This window comes from Anomaloglossus baeobatrachus, chromosome 3 (assembly GCF_048569485.1).
Source record: "Anomaloglossus baeobatrachus isolate aAnoBae1 chromosome 3, aAnoBae1.hap1, whole genome shotgun sequence".
Lineage (NCBI taxonomy): Eukaryota > Metazoa > Chordata > Amphibia > Anura > Aromobatidae > Anomaloglossus > Anomaloglossus baeobatrachus.
In genome coordinates, this window is record NC_134355.1 from 322,922,101 (window position 1) to 322,940,898 (window position 18,798).

Genomic DNA, 18,798 nt, shown 5'->3' on the forward strand with positions numbered 1-18,798 from the left:
ATAAATTCTGTATCTGGAGTAGTTATACGCATTTAAATGAAATGATAGCTGGTTGAAGGTTGGAAAAGCTGCCCCTGCTTTTTAGGTTTCCTTCCGTTTCAGATGTGAGGTTTGCTTCATATATAAATACATTTTTCTGCCACCGTCTGGGTCTAACGCATCCGATGTTAGATTGTATGAGATCAAGCATCCACATAGTTTACCCAAGTGTAAAGCAAGCTCCTCCTCATCCAGATGTGACTGCAGAAATCTCACTGCTTTCAATCCCATCCCAAAGGTCCACAGAGGCCTGATGCAGCAGAGGTCTCTTTCACCCACAGCAGGGCGGCATCTTCTCATCTACGCACACGGTTAACCCTTTCTCCTGTCAAATAGCACTTCCTCTTGTATACATGGAACAACAAATAAGCTAAACATAGTGTCCATATGTTCCTGTCTTTCACTCATGTCTGGAGACGTGCAAATATTTTTGTGTCTGCTTACACATTTTATTGTTACAGATTGTGTTTCATTATGTATTTTACCTTGGATTTATGTTGCTGAGATCTTAGGCTGTTCTCACACTTCCATCCGTGGCTGTGATTGGAGCCTGCATCGTCAGTTTTGGCAGAAACCATAGTATGCTGCGTGCCGTGCTTGCCTCCCTGTAAAAATGACGAAAACTACTGGTATCTGACCAAGTTAGTGAGTTCTCTTGTGTAGAGGCGTTATTTGTCCGATGATGGACCTACAGAGTGTTCCAACTTCTGTTGTATTGGAAGCCACAAATCTTGGGTGAAAATAACTTTGGGATGAATTCACACTACTTCTGGCCACTTTGTCTTTTCACTGGTCAAAGAAAACAAAATCAAAATGGAACCGTTCCATAACAGACGCAAACAGAAGCCGAATGACGCATTGATTATTATGTTGACTAATGGGTTCTGTTGACAGAACAGAAGAAAAAGCGCAATATGCAGAACTGAACCATTACGTAACTGATGGAATTGGAAGCAGAGGGACCTCATGGATTGTGATGGCGTTCGTATGGGCACCGTGTAAGTTTTCATAATGGAAGAAGATGTGAAGCATGCAGAACTTCTTTATGTTCTACAAACTACACATAACAGAACCCAGATGGAACCCATAATATTCATGTAGTGTGGGGGGGGACAGAGAAAGTGTCATGTAGTATGGGGGAGTACAGAGAGAGTGTCATGTAGTATGGGGGAACAGAGGAAGTGGAAAATATTTAAAAATCTTCATATTAGTTGGAAAGGTATAATAATCCAAGGAGTTCCTGTGGTTAAGTGTGCATCAGTGATGCACTAGATCCATTTTGTACATCAATCCCCATACAAACGCAATGCTGGTGTGAACATGGCCTTAAATTGTTCTGTACTTTATTAGCTGACATATCAGATCCATTTAATATTTGGGGCTCTACTGAGCACAGAATTTCACATTGTGAAGAAAATTTCCATTCTTGTTTTTCTACGTGCAGGAGCTCCATCGGGTGATCAGTGTCAGATGACCATCTGGGGTCACCTGAATCTCCCCTGATACCAGATGTAGGGTGAAAAAATGATTGTGCCCAGGCACTGAATCCTTGTTCTAGGAACCAGTCCAGTTTAAGGAGTACATTATATGAAAATATTGTACCTGTATACCTGATTAATCAGGAAGGACCATGTGGCATTGAGTCTTCAGATTAATTTACATATATTATATAGAGCATAGATAGGGGCATAGGGCATAGATTAGCAGGAGCATTTAGTTGTGTACGCTACCGGTCTAACGTTTGGACACAACTGTTCATGCAATAGGTTTTCTTTTTTCTTACTAGAATCTATACATTGTAGATTCAGACCAAAGACAGCAAAACCACAAAGACACACATATGGAAACAAGAAGTAAACCTTAGGCTATGTGCGCACTAGAAATGTGAAGTTTCTCAAGAAAATTTCTTGAGAAACTTCTGCCAGTGAAAGATTTCCGGACCTGCGGAAAAAATCCGCACCAAATCCGCATGCGGTTTTGCCGCGGATTTGCCGCGGATTTACCGCGGATTTACCGCGGATTTACCGCAGGTTTGTCCCTGCAATAAATAATAAAGATAATCGATAGACAGATAATGGATAGAGGGAAAGATGGATAGATGAATAGATGAATAGATAGATAGAGGGATAGATAGATAGATGAATAGATAGATAGAGGGATAGATGGATAGATAGATAGAGGGATAGATGGATAGATAGATAGATAGATAGATAGAGGGATAGATAGATAGAGGGATAGATAGATAGATGAGAAAAACCTATATAATGTTCCACCTCCCTGCATTTTCTAAGCTGGCACCCTTTAGTGACTTTGATGTGGCACTAAAGGGTGCTTAGCCTTGTATTTAGCCATAAAATAAATAAATAATTAAAAAAAAAACGACGTGAGGTCCCCCCATTTTTTGTAGCCAGCTAGGGTAAAGCAGACGGCTGCAGCCTGCAGACCACCGCTGGCAGCTTCACCTTGGCTGATAATCCAAAACAGTGGGCACCCCACGCTGTTATTTTAAATTATATAAATAATTTAAAACAAAAAACGTGCGGTCCCCCCCATATTGGATCACCAGCCAAGCTAAAACGGACAGCTGGGGTCTGATATTTTCAGACTAGGGAGGTCCACTGTTATTGGACACTCCCCAGCCTAAAAATAGCAGGCCGCAGCCGCCCCAGAAGTGGCGCATCCATTAGACGTGCCAATCCTGGCGCTTTGCCCCAGCTCATCCCGCGCCCTGGTGCGTTGGCAAACGGGGTAATATATGGGGTTGATGCCAGATGTGTAATGTCACCTGGCATCAAGCCCTGGGGTTGGTGAGGTCAGGCGTCTATCAGATACCCGACATCACCAACCCAGTCAGTAATAATTAAAAAATAGACAACAAAAAAAGTTTTATTTGAAAAAACACTCCCCAAAACATTCCCTCTTTAACCAATTTATTGAAAAGAGCACAATCAATTCCACGTCCGGCGTAATCCAATAAGGGGGGGGGGGGCACGGCGATCCATACCATAGTCGCTGTCCCAGTCAATGAAGAACAGAATGTTCCCCATTGGCTGGGAGAGCAATGCAGTGACCTGAGCTAACATCAATAGGTCAGCCCAGGTCACTGCAGGGGATGCCGAGCGCTGCCATCAGGAGCATAGATGAGATCATTACCTGCTGTGATCATCTCCTGTACTGCTGACGTCAACGCTGTCACTGACTTCAGAAGTATCGCGAGAGCCCGTGACGTCACCGCTAGTGACAGTCTCGGGCCGCTCGCGAGACGGGCATAGACAGCAATGACAGCGCTGACGTCAGGAGGCAGGAGATCGTCACAGCAGGTAATGATCTCACCTCCTGACAGCAGCGATCGTCATCCCCGCGGCTCCCAGCACTGCAGGATGTCAGTGTCTGCCTGCGCTGCCGCGTGACAGGCTGCTGACACTGCGGGCAGACACTGACACTCTGCAGTGCAGGCAGCCGCGAGGCCGGAGCAGGACACACACTGCACGGGCACCTGGAGGTCGCACGGAAGTGCTTCTGTGCGGTGTCCAGGGAGTGCGACGTCTGTGTTTACTCTGCTCCGCCTCCTCTTCCTGGCATAATGACATCGCTTCCTGCAAAACCGCAGGCAGTGATGAGCATTACCGCAGGTAATTCGCGGCTATTCCGGTGGTATACCGCACATCATTGCTACCTGCGGAATACCCCCGGAATACCGCAGGTACCTGCGGAAATTAATGGACATGCACATTTTCTCAAGAAAGTTTCTCGAGAAAATTTTCTCAAGAAATTTTCTTGAGAAAAATCCGCACAGTGCGCACAGCTATTTTTTTTTCTCATTGAATTTCATGGGAAATGTCTGCACAAAGATTGCAGACATTTCTCAAGAAATTTCCGGGGCAAATCCGCGGGTAAATCCGCGGGAAAAACGCACTAGTGCGCACATAGCCTTAGATTCCTCAAAGTATCCTTCTTTGACTCCAGTGAGAGATTTACATCCCCTTGGCATTCTTTGAATCTGCAATGTGCACTTTCCAATCACAAATAGGAAAACTATTACATGAACAGGTGTGTCCAAACTTTTGACCTGTGATCTATCTTCTACAACGCATCTAATAGGTTTGTCCTGGTGGCAGATTCCCTAAATGTCTCTTAGGGATCTGCCACCAGGTTTTTGCTACTTCATCTTAGAGCAACATGGTATAGGGGCAGAGACATAAATTCCAGTGGTGTGTCACTTGATGGGCTGCTTGCTGCAGTTCTGATAAAATTACTGTTTTCTCTGCTGCAGATCTACCAGTTCTAAATGGCGAGGGCAGGTATATACAGAGCCCATAAATTTGGAGGACAATATGGCAGCAGGTTTACTAATCCTATAGTGATAAACTACTGCTGATTAATCAGTGATTTTATCAGAACTACTGCAAGCAGCCCAGTAAATGACACATAGTTGGAATCAGGATTTCCGTTTCTGCATTTATGCTATTCTCAGATTAGGTAGAAAAACCTGGTGACATTACCTCTAAGATTAGTTTGGTTTTATGCTCTCACTCATCTCCAGGGTTCTATATTTGTCACTGAAGATGTTTTGCCTTGAGAACAACTATGAGTCACTTGGATTTTAACACAGAATTGAGTGACTCAACCTAAGGCAGAGCAACATAAAGGGAACACACTATTTAATATATTACTCAAGTGTCAAAATAGATACACTATGGCTCATAGTCACATTTTTCTCACCCACCTTGTCTTTATCATGTTTCATTTTAGTGATTTAAAGAGGTATTCCCAGCTCCAAGATCCTATCCCAGTATGTAGTAGGTGTAATAATAAGAATATTAGCAAGTACCTCCAATTAGAAATGTAGTATAGTTCTTCTGAAAAGCTATGTCACTTACCTTATGTGCAGGGCATTACAGTAGCTTAGGTATCCGTTCCGTGGTTACAGCCACACATATGGGGACAGTTAGTTACTAATGGTCATAACCATGGATACCTAAGCTACTGCCATACCTGCACATGAGGTAAGTGACATAGTGAATCAGGAGAACTATATTACATTTCTAATTGGAAGTATTTGCTAACATTCTTATTATTACACCTATTACATATTGGGATAGGATCTTGGGGATGGGAATACCTCTAGGTACCTCTACCCTTTAACTACTGTAGCTAGGGAACTAGGCTAATCACTGTGGGCATCATTACATTTTAGAATGTGAGGGACCTATCTAAAGACCATTCTAAAGGCCCCGTCACACACAGCGATCTCGCTAGCGATATCGCTTGCAAGCGTACCCGCCCCCGTCGTTTGTGCGTCACGGGCAAATCGCTACCCGTGGCGCACAATATCGTTCAGACCCGTCACAGGGACTTTCCTGCCTAGCGACGTCGCTGTGGCCGGCGAACTGCCTCCTTTCTAAGGGTACAGTTCGTGCGGCATCACAGCGGTGTCACTAAGCGGTCGGCCAATAGAAGCAGAGGGGAGGAGATGAGCGGCCGTTAAATCCCGCCCACCTCCTTCCTTCCTCATTGCTGGCAGTCGCAGGTAAGCTGTAGTTCGTCATTCCCGCGGTGTCACATGTAGCGATGTGTGCTGCCTCAGGAACGACGAACAACCTGCGACCTCAACAATCAACAATTTTTTGAAAATGAACGACGTGTCAACGATTGACAATTTGGTGAGTAGTTTCCATCATTAACGCTCGTTCTTTGGTGTCACACGCAACAACGTCGCTAACGATGCCGGATGTGTGTCACGGAATCCGTGACCCCGGTGATATATCGTTAGATATGTCGTTGCGTGTGACGGGGCCTTTAGTATCAGTAATGTGCAGGAGCAGATGGGGTTGTTTTAGAATGACCGTAGTGTAGTTGAACCTGATTTTGATCTTTCATGAATAGAGATGAGTAGACCCGTGGAAGTTCGTTTCAGCGGGTTCAGCCGGACTTTTAGATCGGTTTGGGACCTGAACTTGACCTGAACCCCAATGGAAGTCACTAATTGAGCAGTTCGGGTCTCCGCCTATATACAGCCAGACATAAACAGATCACTTCCAGGAGCGGGTAGCAGGGTTTTTCCATTTTTTTTGTTTGGTGCACACTACACCTTATCGCGCTGTTGTTCCCCCCAGTGTGAGTCATTCAAGCACTGCAAGTGGCTCGCTCTGGTCTGAGCACCAAGCGTACCTGAGTACAACGATGCTCGCGTGAGTGTGTTCATACATAAAGCACCCGAACTCCGAATCTGAACTCTTTTTTTTGTGTAAAGTCTGTGTTTTAGTATGAATACCGAACCTAGAGTTCATTCATCTCTATTCATCATGAGTTCATAATGATGGAGGAAAATGACAGCAGTCATCTTCCTGTTTATTTCATTACTATGCCTGTTCCCATGGCAGAGAAAATTTGAGAAGCTTGAACTACAAAAAAAAACTATTCCATGTATTCTCCAGTAGACAAAATGAGAAGATTCTGGTCAGCACGGGGCAGTCAAAAACATAATATGGCCTCTTTGCAAGAAGTGTATCCGGTCCCTTTACAATCATTCTGCATCCCTTCTGTGTCTGTGACATGAGTTACTTTCTGCTTTGGGCCCCTGTGCACAGGTTGCACCAATGCTACGTTGGCCCCATCCATGGTGCATGTATAATTTACAATCAATAGCGATTTTTTTTCTTATCCTAGAGGTTATGTTTTTGATTCAGTACAGGCATAGCTATGGTCAGTGATTTGGTGTCTTGTGTATTCAGCCATGTGAGCGCGGTCAGTGCTTTGTTACTAACCACTCTGCCATGATGTGTACATAAATATATCTTGTATATGACCGTTATCTATTAAATTGTCTATTTAATTGTCTATCACATTGTTAACCCGTGGTTGCCTGTCAGTTTTCTGACCATTATTTTTCTCAACCCTTCACAACTATGTGTATTACGCTTCCACTGAACCCTTATCTGTTTCTCAACTCACTAGCTTGATTGTATTCCGAATTGCTCAAACTCTTCTGATCTGAGCCTTTTTTCTCTTCCTCCTTCTTTTCGTCTAAGAACCATAACATTTTTATTCTTCCTTCAGCTTAATATGGGAGGGCTTGTTTTTGCAGGACACTGTCCACTTTACCATATATTGTACTGAGAGATAGAAGTTCTAAGTGTGTTGAAATGGTGGTAAAAGAAGAATGAGATTTCCATAGTTCCTGAATTCTGTAATTTGGTGGTGTTTTTATGACATTTAGGGCAGGTGCAGACAAGTGTATTTTCAGTCGAGGGTGACCCAACAAACCAACTGATCCGACAAACCAACGTATAGCATTGGGACCAATGTTACTCTATGAGGCCATGCACATGTCAGACTTTGATCAGAGTGTCATTTGCATAATTGTGCCCTGTCTTTCGGATGAGGAAAATCTACACTCGTCTGCACCTGTCTTTATTTTGTGGTATAAGTGACCTAAGAATATGATCACGTACATATCAAACATATGTGGTGTGAGGTAGCACGGTCGGCTGCGCAGCAGAAGACACGGGATCCAGGCATTAAGGTTCACAGCACACGGTTTTAATGTCCAAACAAAAGTCCATAACAAAATACATGTGCCTCTCCAGCAGAAAGCTCAGGAAGTTCTGTTCACTCCCTCACACCCGGCACACCTGCCCTTGTTCCTGATTCTATTTAACCCTTCCTTCAGCCTGTAGGGAAACAGCATTAACCCTATAGTGGATTTACTTTCTATCATGGAGTGAGCACAACCGGGGCGAGACATACCGGCCGTCATAGATAACCCCGGTCACAGTCTCACAGTGGTTTCTATATTTTGTTCTTTAAAAAAAAAAAAATAAATAATTCATAACTTTGTAAACAAAATTTGACATAAAACTTTTTATTTTCATTATTGGAGCTGTTTGAAGGCTTGTTTTTTTTCGGGGTGAGCTTAAGATCTTACTAGTAGTATTTTGGACCCCATGGTATGATTTCTTTTGATTTTTAAGTGGAAGTGCGATAAGGAAAAAATAACAATCCTGGTATTTCAATTCATTCTTTACAGCATTTACCATATGGTTTTAAGGGTACTTGGTGAATATGGCATGGCCAAACATTTAAGAGCTTGGTTTCCACGTATCTCTTCGCCCACCAAGCCCCTTCTTCTTCGATTGACAGGTTTTAGGGAGCCAGAGAAGGGTGGAACTACAAGTAAAACAAGTAGGTGAGAAATGTTAACAAGTATTCGGCATTTTAATTCTTGTTTTGGAAATAAATAATACACATGAAAATAAGCAATCTTGTAACATATTTTTATCAGACAAGATAAAATACAGAATATTACAAAGTTTCTTATGACAGTTACTCCTTAAAAGTTTGACTACGCCACGCCGATATCGGGAGAAATCAGACAACAATGTATGGGGGCCTACCAACTCTTCCCGAGCAGATGATATCATAAGAGACAAGGATCCGGCAAATTGGATTTCTGACGACCAATAAACCACTGACAGAGGAGCCAAGTGTCATCGTATATGGGATACTCTAGAGCTATAGCTGTCGGCCAAACGATTGTTCACCCCACTACTGTCTATTGTTTTGGGGTACTTCAGTGATAAATTAGTAGAATCCATCTTCAGAATGTTTGATAAGTAGTTTATTAGCAGTACATTTTGTTTTGATAAAGCAACATTATTTGGCCATTGTCGTGTGCCATGCTGCCTACTCAGCATGTATAAATAACATCATACGCATGTCAGAGTAGGAGGGAAAATAAATTAGTCAATCTTTTGGCCTAAAATACTCATTGGGTAGGCGCTTGTTTTTTAAATGGCTGGAATAGCATATATCTGATGCAGCATCAATGTATTTGGCTTAAAAAAGCACTTCCATGAAATGTTTTATTCTTTAAACCTGTGTAAATAGTTTAGTGTAAGTGCGGTAATATACTCACAGATCGTCGTCTTGGGCACATGACTTGTATTCTGACTTGCCGGCTCACACTGGACTTTATGTGTGAGCTGGGTTTTTACAATGAAAGTCATTGGAGCTAGAGAATGCCAGTTCACCCTTGGCTGTATGTGTGAGATGGACTTTTACAATGTAAGTCTGTGGCGCTGGAGAATGCCGGCTTACACTGGGCTCTATTCACTGGCTGGACTTTTACAATGTAAGTCAATGGAGCTGGAGAATGACAGCTCACACTAGGCTCTTTGTGTGAGTCGGGCTTTTAAAATGTAAGTCTATGGAGCTGGAGAATGACAGCTTACACTGGGCTCTATGCATGAGCCAAGCTTTTACAATGTAAGTCTATGGAGCTGGAGAATGCCAGCTTACACTGGGCTCTATGCATGAGCCAAGCTTTTACAATGTAAGTCTATGGAGCTGGAGAATGACAGCTTACACTGGGCTCTATGCATGAGCCAAGCTTTTACAATGTAAGTCTATGGAGCTGGAGAATGCCAGCTTACACTGGGCTCTATGCATGAGCCAAGCTTTTACAATGTAAGTCTATGGAGCTGGAGAATGCCAGCTTATACTGGACTCTATGTATGAGCCAGGCTTTTACAATGTAAGTCTATGGAGCTGGAGAATGCCAGCTTATACTGGGCTCTATGTATGAGCCAGGCTTTTACAATGTAAGTCTATGGAGCTGGAGAATGCCAGCTTACACTGGGCTCTATGCATGAGCCAAGCTTTTACAATGTAAGTCTATGGAGCTGGAGAATGCCAGCTTATACTGGGCTCTATGTATGAGCCAAGCTTTTACAATGTAAGTCTATGGAGCTGGAGAATGCCAGCTTACACTGGGCTCTATGCATGAGCCAAGCTTTTACAATGTAAGTCTATGGAGCTGGAGAATGCCGGCTCACACAGGGCTCTATGCATGAGCCAGGCTTTTATAATGTACGTCTAAGGAGCTGTAGAATGCCAGTTCACCCTTGGCTGTATGTGTGAGATGGACTTTTACAATATAAGTCTGTGGCGCTGTAGAATGCCGGCTTACACTGGGCTCTATTCACTGGCTGGACTTTTACAATGTAAGTCAATGGAGCTGGAGAATGACAGCTCACACTAGGCTCTTTGTGTGAGCCGGGCTTTTACAATGTAAGTCTATGGAGCTGGAGAATGCCAGCTTACACTGGGCTTTATGCATGAGCCAGGCTTTTATAATGTACGTCTAAGGAGCTGTAGAATGCCAGATCACACTGGGCTCTATGCATGAGCCAGGCTTTTACAATGTAAGTCTATGGTGCTGGAAAATGCCGGCTTACACTTGGCTGTATGCATGAGCCAGGCTTTTACAATTTAAGTCTATGGAACATGAGAATGAGACTTAAGGGGCTTATATTGTAAAAGTGTTTTCTAGCTCACACGTAGAGCCCAGTACTTTTTCTTAGGCCTCTATCACACGTACGTGACACATGCACCGGCATGGTCATACTTGTGACATCCTTGTTTGCATACGCGTGACATCCATGTGACTGGTACCAGTTAAAAAAAATGCATGATACTGAAATGAATGTTTTTTAATGTGTAAAAGATGTGCAAAGCCAGTAACATCATAGATATAAATAGATAGAACAGATAAAATAGATAGAGAAATATAAAGAAAGAACATATAGAATAGAAAGAAAGAAAGAAAGAACAGATAGAATAACTCAATAGATAAAGACAGATAGCTGTTTTGCAGCATTTTTATTTTTTAATTAAAAAAATGATGTGGAGTCCCCTCCATTTTTGTAAAACCAGCCAAGGTACAGCTAACTACTGGGGGCTGATATTATTAGGGTGAGAAGGGCCATGGTTATTTGGCCCTTTTTAGCCTAACAATAGCAGCCCGCAGCCATCCCAGAAGTGGCGCATCCATTAGATGCGCCAATTCTGGCACTGGACCTGGCTCTTCCCATTGCCCTGGTGCAGTGGCAAACAGGGTAATATTTGTGGGGTTGATGCCAGCTGTAAATTGGCAGTTGGCATCAAGCCCTGGTATTAGTAATGAGTGGGCGTCTAGCAGACACCCCCATTACTAATGCAGTAGTTGAAAGGAGAATAGAAAAATGTATTTGAACAAAAAACTCCCAACTCCAACCCATGTTCACCAATTTATTTTTTAAAAATACAAAAGGTCTGCCATTATTCGAGGTCCCGCGACGTTACCCAAATGTGAACCTAAAAAGATATAAAAAGAGAAAATTAATAAAGACAAGTCTCTTCCAATTTATTTCCCTGTCAAAGCCCTAATCCTGGCCCGCCATAATCCAATTAGGGAGGCCCACGTCAATCCAATACTCGCTGGCACATTCAATAGAGAACAGAATGTTCCGTATTGATTGGGAGAATAGCCTCTGTAGGCATACACACTCTGCTGTGTGTGCTTCCTTGCAGTGACCTGAGATGACCTCACCGCAGAGGCACCCTCAGCAGTATGTGTGCAGCCGCAGCAGTGACGTCATGGTTTCATTGGCATTCCCAATGAACTCTGATGAACCTGTGATGTCACTGCCGCAACACCCGCGGTATTGTGGGTCGCTTGGCAGTGATGTCAGGCGGTCATCTAAGTTCCTTGGGAACTTGGATGACCTCCTGAAGTCACTGCTAAGCAACCCACGCTACCGCAGGTGTCGACACTATCGATCTCTTCTGTGTGTCCTACATGGTCCATATGAAAACACAGACGTGTGAGTTAGACCATAGAATAATATGGATGGGTATGTGTGACATCCGTGAAAAAAAACGGATGTCACACGTACCAGAAATACGGACGTGTGAAAAAGGCCTTAGTTATTCTGTGAGAGAAATTATCATAAATCAGTGGGTTTGGATGATTGTAGTCAAATGGGTATGAAGGGCCTTAACATTATCTACACACTACATAACAAGGCATGAAAAGCACTTTGAGAATCTAATATACTACCAAAACATGTTTTTTTTGTATGTTTGTTTGCATCTGTAGAAATGCTTAAACAGTTTACACATGGTATGCTGTATTACTGTATTGTGACATGCAGAGGTTAAAGTAAACCACCATTCAAAAGCTGTAATATAAGGTGAGGAATATTAATGTGATATCCTAAGCACTTTTATCAAAATAAGCCAACATCCTTGTCACTTGCCCCTTGGAAAGTAATCGGATATAACATTAAAAAAGGTCACTTTCCTCAGCGGCTTTATGGGTCAGGTTTTTTTACCGACCAGTTGTGTTTTCCCAGTGTCAATGAAATAGAATTAGATTGCAGAGAAGCTAGCTGTGTATATGCTCTGATTTATGAATGAATTATGAATGAGCTTCTTTTGCTTCAGTTTATTCTTACAGAAAACATTGCTTACTCATGTGAAAGCAAGTAATGGGTTGTGAAAGCAATATAAAAAATAAATGTGTGTATTTTTTTCCAGGGTCTTTACTACAGTCGCACGTGAAGAAATGTGGTGAAATCAAGTTGTAGTAGTTTAGGAAATATTGGTAAGTAGCAACTTTCTTAATAAGATTACTATTTATTATTATGTGTGCTTTTATTTTTTCAGCATATGTATAGTATAATTGCTTTAGAGAAAATACCGGTCCCCGGGCATAGTTTGTTATAAAAAAACAAAGTGGACATTACTCCCAATATCTGATATTTTCCTATAGCGCTGATGTCGTGTCTATAGCTCGGTAGCCAATCACTGAGCTCAGCAGCACTAAGCGGAGTACTCCGTCTACACCGGCAGAGCCGCTGAACTCAGTGATTAGTAATTTCTGAAAGAAGACAACCCCTTTAACTACGATGCTGCTACAAAACTAATGGATAAGAGGATAAGATAGTCTAGTGATCACTAAATGCACCCTTGTATACAAAAAGTAGGTATCATCATCACTCGGGAGAGTCCATTGCTTTAACGTGTATCCTTCTTGACTTTTGTCTTGATGTAAACAGAGGGAAAAAGAAAGCAGATTTCACAGGGAACTTCCACTGAGTCCTGACCCTACAAAACACACACACACACACACACACACACACACAAACACACACACAAACACACACACAATCACATACACAAACACACACACAATCACACACACAAACACACACACACACACACTCTCACACACACTCTCACACACATACACACACACACACACACACACACACACACATCCAGAAAAATAAAATTGCCATGTAGAATATATAACTACAAGTATTTTTTGGTGACAAAGTTGTCTTTTTGCAGGATAGGTGATACGTGTCTGATTACTGAGGTCCCCACGTGGGGTCCCTAGCCCCCTCTGTCTTCTCACTGCACTAACACTGAGAGGAGAACCTTGAATAGAGCATCATCTACCACTGACCAATGGAGACAGCTAAATACAGTGCTCGGCTGCTACCATAAACCCCAAAGCCATTGAATGGAGCCTGGAAACTCCGCCAACTTGTGGTGGGGAAGAAGCTACTTTGTGGGCATTTTGTAAACTTCCATTTTTTTTTTAAATGCACCTGTCTTAAAGTTGTGCATTAGAGGTGGCTGGCATAACATAATCGTAACAATAAATGTTTCCAAGCATCACTAATCAAGATGTGTCACTGAGCATCATCTTTTCCATCCTTTAATAGGACAGTAGTGCTCTCAGAGGTAATGAAGAGGACGGGGGTGCTTTATTTCTGTGTTAGTATAGCTAAAATACATATGCTATATATAATATGCAAAGTTAACACTTTCCGGTTGGACACCAAGACTGCACCCAATAGACCAGATTTTAAGGCAATGGGGGCCCCATTGGGCAGTGATAACATCCGATGGGGAATCATCATGTATTAAGGTCCTTATACACATTAGATCGAAGTAATCTAAATCCAGCACTCTTGCCGGTCTGGCAATCTAGTGTTTGGCAGCCACACGACTTTCCATCGGAATATTATGTATGGCAGTTTGAATTTAAACTCCCAACTCTTGTGTTTTCCGGGAGATAAGCCACCATCATAGCTGACTGACAGCTGCTTACTCCACTCTCCCCATTAACATCTAGGCTGTGAAATGTTCATGTCCTTGAGGGAGTCGGGAAAGACAACCGTTGGACAAAAGCTGTATGGCAAGCTTTAAAGCCTGTATTACAACTCATCCTCTTCAGTACTGCAGTTCTTAAAGGGACTCTGTCACCAGGTGTTTTTTTTACCTTATCTGAGAGCAGCATAGTGTAAGAAATGAGACTTGTGCATGTGCAGCAGTTGTGATACAATCAGTTTTCTAAGCTGTAGATGTAGCAGAGCTCAGAAAGCTGGCTCACCCACACCACTGTTTTCTCCCTATTTGTGACTATGGAGAAATAAGACATACAGTACAAGCTGTACAGGGAGAAGCCAGAGGGAGTTGCAAAACAGTCTCTTCTCCCCTTGCCTGGTCTCCTGTCTTAGCGATTAGATTGGGGCAGGAATCCATAAGAATACCCATCCAGATATTATTTGCTCCTTTGCAATTGTCACTCAAGAAGCTGACGATTTTTTAAAGTTTACATTTTCTTGGATTTGAAAACCTAAACATCCGAGCTGACCACTAATGGTATGTAGAGAATCTGCCTGATAGTGCCAGTATAGTACTGGCTTTAGCTTATGTACGAAAATCCTGATGATTGGTTCCCTTTAAAACAAAAACACCTTTTGACTTTTTCGTAATAAAAGTCCATATAAGGCAGAAATCACAGTCTTCACGGTTGTGCACAGACTGCGATGTTTGGACTAGCCGCAGATCTCTGACCTGAATTTGACAGGTTCATATATGCCTATGAGGCTGTTTATTTCGGGTGAGCAGGCCATGCCAATCCGTGCTACCGATGTAGTTTCCTAATGAGGCAACCTGTTTGGATTTTATGATGACAGTGGTTTGGTCTCACTGCATATTAAGAAAGTGCTATTGCAGCTGACAATGATTTGTTACTACATTATAATTGAGTACTTTTATTCTATCATCAATGTTAGTTTAACAACAAGTACTAGTGATGAACGAGCACTGCCATGCTTGGGAAGTCGAAACGAGCATTTGGATGGTCACAACTCGTGTACCTGAGTATAATGGAAATCAATGGGGGACTCGACTATTTTTCCGGAAGATCTTCTGGTAAAATGCTCGAGTTCCCCATTGACTTCTATTATACAAAGTACACTAGACTGCCCATCCCAGCGTCCAACTGCTCGTTACGAGTACCAAATACCTGAGCATCGCAGGGCTCACTCATCACTAACAAGAACATATTTTAATTGGCTGAATTTGTATTCTTACACACAAATATAAGGAAAAAAACTTTACAAACATATCCTAAACCACAGGGGAAAAATAAATTCCAGGTAGCCTACTAATCAAGACAACTCATATCTAAATTTTCATAGTATTTCAAGATATGTGCGATCTGATCTTATTTGATTCAGTCATCAATGTAATTAGAAGTTAAAGTACTAGACTGAACATGAAAGCTGGAAGTGCTACCCCACAGTAGGAAAGATCTGAGGTTACTCTATGATGGTGTCAAGTGGATTTCTACAACTCTTTAAGACCTCAGTGAGTTAGAGCTGTACGTTTGGTACAGCTTTCATAGGGTATTGATTGTACGCTTTCAATAGATGTTGCCTGGCACAGCTATCTTGGGTACTTATTTATAGATCTGTCATCATCTGAAGCTTTGATGTGTGGCTTCAAGCCAAGATCAGTGTGTAAGACACCTAGAAAATGTTACCTAATTCACTTTTGAAGAAAATGTGCTACTCTAATCTAGTTACAAATCGCCATCCTACCTTTACTGTAGAAATAGAAATGGATGCTAGTATGTAAACAGCATCTAAACTATATGCAGAAGAAACAGAGCTTGTAACCAAGGCTTATTTTATCTTTCCAAGAAAAGGTATATACAGGCTAGACAGTTGTAAATTCTGCTTTAGTCAACATAATTAAAGGAAATGCTTCCTAAAGTGTTTACATTATCACTTATCTCTGTATTATACAGGCATATTGCAGTTAGCTATATACAAATTATTACAGTGTGAAATAAAATATATTGTAATAGCTGTTATTGCCTCTTGTCTTTAAAACCCACACAATAAGAAACAGTTGAACATCAAAGGCAGGCTTGCACCCACACACATTTGTCACACTTTCCACTAGTACTTTTGTGTTGTCTTTATGTGAGGATGAGCTTGAAGGGAACCTGTCAGGACCCCCATACCCTCCAACCCAGCAGCATTCACATGTGTATGCCAAAGTTCCCAGCCTAACCAGCCCTGTATAATGCTATAATAATAATAAATAATAATAATATATACTAATATCAATATTTAAAGGATTTTTAAAGTGCGCTGCTCCTATGCTAATTAGGCCTTTGACTAGTCATTTCTCCAAACTAGTCATCCCTTCTTAAATCTTATAATGCTCCTGTGGGTGTCATTGGAGCTCATCAAAATCTTGCGCATGCACCCAGCATATTTCAGCTGAATCAGTGCCTCTGAGGTCGGGTGTACGAGGCCTTGCTTCAAAGAAGCGCACTGCGGAAGCTGTTTTTCCGATGCACGCACGTGCAAGATTTCCAGCAGCTGCGATGAAGCCAGCTATTGCAAATCATGCTATTACGCCCAAAGGGGCGTGATGACATGGAAAGAGGGCCACCTAGTCTGGGAAAACAACGCCCCTTTGACTAGTCAAAACAATGTGGAAAGGTGTGGGACTATGACGTTTTACAACTATATGCAAATCTACCTGGCTGTCAAAATTCAATTTATTCATTCTTCCACATAGGGAGTAAAAATGCCCACCCTGCCTTACCTAAGGTACATACTACCTACTCCTTCTGGTTCACCCATTAATATAAGGCCATGTGCACACATTGAGTATTTGGTGAGTATTTTACCTCAGTATTTGTAAGGCCATGTGCTCACATTGAGTATTTGGTGAGTTTTTACCTCAGTATATGTAAGGCCTTGTGCACACATTGAGTATTTGGTGAGTATTTGACCTCAGTATATGTAAGGCCATGTGCTCACATTGAGTATTTGGTGAGTTTTTACCTCAGTATTTGTAAGCCAAAACAAGGAGTGGGACAATCACAGGAAAAGTATGAGGGTACACTCACACTAACATATATAAAATTGGTCCCATTCTCATCCAGAAAAGTTGGATGAGTGAAATCCATGTGGTGTTCCATATGTAATGTGAGTGTAATCCGTGTGCAATTTTTTTTCTATTATGCCATTTGTGTGCAAGATGTATGTAATGCATTTTTTTTTCTTAGCAACTATAATTCAACAATCATTTACATGACCATTAAACCGTTCTACAGAATGGTAACGTATCCCTGAAAAATGGATGGCAAAGTATGGTCTGTGTGACATCCAATTTTTCCCTCGCATCCATAGAATTGAATATTCGAGTCTCCTCCAATTCATGCGTCCACTCGCAGCATGCTGTCATTTTTTCCTCACGGTGAATAAAGCAGGGAAAAAAAAAAATTCCAATCTGCACTGCCACATGGAATTACATTGGTCTGAGTGCAGTCCCTTTTTGCTTGCATTGCACTCATCGGAGTTATACGCCAGTGTGAGCAAACCCTAAGGGCGCACGTAACTGCTGAATATTCTGCAGCGATTTGACAACACATGTGCGCTTCAAATCGCTGCAGAAACACTGCATAATGAATGCAGTATTTTTGCTAAAAAAAGCCGATTGCATGCGCTCTGGCTGCTGACCTCACCATAGATAGTCAGAGCTGCATCCAGAACACACAAATAATTGACATGCTGCTTTTATGAACGCACGGATTTGGGTCAAAATTTTAGCACCTAAATCACTGCGTTCAAAAAAGCAACGTGCGCACGTGTCATGCACAATCTACATAGAGTGTGCTGGGGACGCAGGACGCATGCTATTACGCTGCAGTGCAATACGCAGCGTAAATGCATATAAGTACGCAACGTGCGCACGAGCCCTAAGGCTACATGAGCACGCTGCCGTTTTTTCTGCACACAAACTGCAACCAAAACTGCACCTTATCAGAGAGAGCCTGGAAATGTAATAAAAACGCCTGTAATGTAGGTGTGTTTTTGGTGCGTTTTTGACACCATGCGTTTTTGCTGCGTTTTTGTGACAAATGTTGCCAAAAACGCAGGAAGAATGAACATGCTGCATCTTTTTTGTCACAAAGGGTTTGACAAAAAAACCTCTGACAAATAAACTGCAACGTGCGCACAGCAAATCTGACTTCTCATTGACTTTGCTGGGAAGTCAGATGTCAGAAAGTTCTGACAACAAAACTCCAGCCAAAAAAACGCAACAAAAAATGTAGCGTGCACATGTAGCCTTATAGAATCACGAGCACCACTTCAGCATTTTTTACCCACACCTGGTTTTTGGCTTACAAATACTGAGGTAAAAAAAAAATCACCAAATATTCAACGTGTGCATGAGGCCTTAAAAGCTGCTGAGACTGATGTTTGCTGTCTTTGAAGAGGACCTGTCAACAGGTGATAAGTGACCAGTTTGTGCTCTTAGTTTATTCTCACTGCTCCCCTGAGTATTCTTTTTTTCTTTTTTTTATTTTTCCATCTGCCATAAGGTTCTAGAGTTATCAGCTTTTTTACTTTAGTGCTAATTTTTATGGTCTTTAACGAGGGGTTATTACTCACAGGAGCCTCCTATATACATTATGAGCATACACATAGCTTCATATACACATTTCTGAGCCCCCACATAGCCCTGTATACAGAATGAGCCCCAACTTAGGCTTCTATATACATTTCTGCACCCCCACATAGCCACCTATATACACTTCTAAGCCTCCAC

General features: G+C 42.1%; 1 protein-coding gene across 2 annotated transcripts in view; it reads left to right on the forward strand.

Moving 5' to 3' along the window:
* Nucleotides 1-18,798, forward strand: part of FYN (FYN proto-oncogene, Src family tyrosine kinase) — a 256,607-nt gene that overhangs the window by 115,926 nt on the left and 121,883 nt on the right. For both annotated transcript variants that reach the window (XM_075340043.1, XM_075340042.1), the window contains exon 3: nt 12,400-12,466. The gene's annotated coding sequence lies outside the window, so the exon portion shown is untranslated. The remainder of the gene's footprint in view (nt 1-12,399; nt 12,467-18,798) is intronic.